The following is a 3,169-nucleotide window of genomic DNA, read 5'->3' as shown; positions in this document are numbered from 1 at the left end:
TATCCAGCTTTCAATTGAAAATACTATGGCTTGGGTTAGACACACCTTAGTCTTCAGAGACATCTTTGCTTTTCAGCACTGTAAAGAGGTCTTCTGCAGATTTGCCCAATACAATTTCACATCTGATTTCTTGACTGCTGTTTCCATTGGTGTTGATTGCAGATCCAAGTAATATGAAATCTTTGACAGCTTCAATCTTTTCTCTATTTATTGTGGCCAATTGATTAGGAGAAATTCATTATTTGCACCTATACCAAAGAAAATGTGGAAATTATCAAACAATATCATTAATATCACATACAAGTAAAATTTTGCTGAAGGTAATTCAAAAATGGTTGCAGCAGTATATTGACAAGGAACTTTCAGAAATGAAAGCTAGATTCAGAAGAGGACGTGGGATGAGGGATATCATTGCTGATGTCAGATGGATCTTGGCTGAAAGCAAAGAAAAGCAGAAAGATGTTTACTTGTGTTTCACTGACTATGCAGAAGCATTCGACTACATGAATCATAACAAATTATGGATAACATTGAGAAAAATGAGAATTACATAACACTTAATTGTGCTCATGAGGAACCTGTACATAGACCAGGAGACTACTGTCTGAACAGAACAAGAGGATACTGCATTGTTTAAAATCAGAAAGGGAGTGTGCCAGGTGGTATCCTTTCACCATACTTACTCAATCTGTATGCTGAGCAAATAATCTGAGAAGCTGGACCTTATGAAGAACATGGCATGAGGACTGGAGGAAGACTCATTAACAACCTGTGATATGCAGATGACACAACCTTGCTTGCTGAAGGTGAAGATGATTTGAAGCACTTACTGATGGCGATTAAAGACTACAGTCTGCAGTATGGATTATACCTCAACATAAAGAAAACAAAAATCTTCATAACTGGACCAAAAAGCAGCATCATGATAGAGAGCCAGTAAATGCAAGGGAGAACCTCAACGAGATGGGCTGACATGATAACCACAACAAAGAACTCAGATATACCAAACACCACGAAGATGGTGGTATATCTGGGTGGTATACCTGGGGTTGCCGTGAGTCAGAGTCCACTCTTATGCAACTCACCATAACACAGTCTTTCAAATTTTTTGCCAGTCTAATGAGTATTAACTTGGAAGGAAGGTTGGGCAATCTACTTCCGTAGTGATACTGCCTCGGAAACCCAAAGAGGGGTCGCTATGAGTCAGGTCCGACTCGATGGCACATAACAACAACAACAACGAGTATTAAAAGGAGACCTAAATATATCTAATTTCCTACTACTGGTGAATGTAAGCATCTTTTTACTTGTCTGTTAACTATTTGGATTACTCTTCTGTGAATTATTTATTACATCTTTTCTCCATTTTCTCTTTAAGTTTATGTATAAGAATTCTGCTTACTAGAACAATACATCTTTTGTCATCTCCTTTGTAAATATTCTTTTCTGATCTTAGGTTTATCTATTACCTTGTGTCTGCTATATTTCCCACTATAATTTCTTAATTTTCATATAGTCAATCAGGTACATTTTCCATACAGAGCTCCTGATTTTCCAGTCTTGATTATAATGATTTTCCCAAATTCTAGGTTATATATGTCATAGCCTGAATTTTCGTATCTTAAGTCCATGATTCTATTATTTCAACTTTTATCTGGAATTTATTTTTACATTTCATTCTAAATAGATGGCCAGTTTTGCCAGTATCATTTACTTAAGAGACCACTTTCTTCATGGAATAAACCATAACCTTTGTGAAATGAACATATATGACAAAGGTGCTGGTTGAATCAGTATCACATTGATGTAATTATTGAGACTGCAGAGTATGTTCTCATACTCATATTTCTGTTTCACCATTTTCTTAGGTATTTTTACTCATTAAGTTTTCTATATGATTTTGAATATAATTTCATCCAAGAAAAATCCTGTTAATACTTGAATTAGAATTGGATTATAGTTTGAACAGTTAACATTTTATAATATTTAGTCCTTTCTGTGTATTCAGATCTTATTTTAGCTCTTTTAATATTTTATAGTTTTATTCATAAAGGTCCAAAAGTCCTGCTTGTGAAGTTTATTCCTAAATATATTATACCCTTTGTCACAGTTACACATGAAATATTTTTCCAAATTTCCTTTCTAGGTGTTTAGGTCTAAAGTATTGAAGCCTTTTATTATTATTATTCATCCAGTACTTGGGCATTTCTCCAAATTTTCTCATTAAATATATATATATATATATTTTTTTTAAGTATCTCTTGAGTTTTCTAAGTATGCAACCACATTAACAGTCTCAGTCAGGGATGGGCCAGGTAATGCTGCTGTAACAAATAACACTAATATTTCAATGGCTTATCACAGTAGAAGTCTGTTTTTCCCTCATGTAAAAACTGCTGTGGGTCTAGGGCAGATGTCCTCCAAGTGTTGAATTTTAATTGCAATTTTCTCTGACCTTAGGGCACTTCCATAACAACTTGAGATTTCTAGGTGCAGAGAAAGAGAGTACTGGAAGATATTAATACCAGCCATTAAATGTCTCACCTCAGAAGTGATGAGTGTCACGTCCAATCACAGTCCATTGGCTAGAACTAGTTATATTGTTGTTAGCTGCCATGAAATCAGCCCCAGACCATGGAAATCTCAGGGACAAAGGAGTCAAACACTGCTCAATCCTGTGCCATCCAAATGATTAGTTGTGGATTGGACTACTGTGATCCATAAAGTTTTTAATGGCTGATTTTCAGAAGTAGATCACCAGGCCTTTCTTTTTAGTCTTAGTCTGGAAGCACTACTAAACCACATTTAGTATCACAGCAACATACAGGCCTCCACTGACAAGATGGCATGAGGTGCACTAGCCGGAAACCAACCCTGGGTCCCCTGAATGGAAGGTGAGAACTCTAACACTGAACCTCCAAGACCCCTTCTGGGAGGCTTGCTGTTGTTGTTAAGTGCCATCGAGTTGTTTCCGACTCATAGCGACCCCATGCACAGCAGAACGAAACACGGCCCGATCCCGCGCCAGCCTCACAATCCCTGCTATACTTGAGCCCATCATCGCAGCCACTGTGTCAATCCATCTCGTTGAAGGCCTCCCCCTCTTTCGTTGACTCTCCACCCTACCAAGCATGACATCCTTCTCCAGGGAATGGCCCCTTCTCTCAAC

Source organism: Orycteropus afer, unplaced genomic scaffold (genome assembly GCF_000298275.1).
Source record: "Orycteropus afer afer isolate SDZICR_OR568_19922 unplaced genomic scaffold, OryAfe1.0 scaffold00005, whole genome shotgun sequence".
In the NCBI taxonomy this organism is placed as follows: Eukaryota; Metazoa; Chordata; class Mammalia; order Tubulidentata; family Orycteropodidae; genus Orycteropus; species Orycteropus afer.
The sequence above is the reverse complement of the archived record's forward strand: the minus strand, read 5'-3'. Positions refer to the sequence as shown.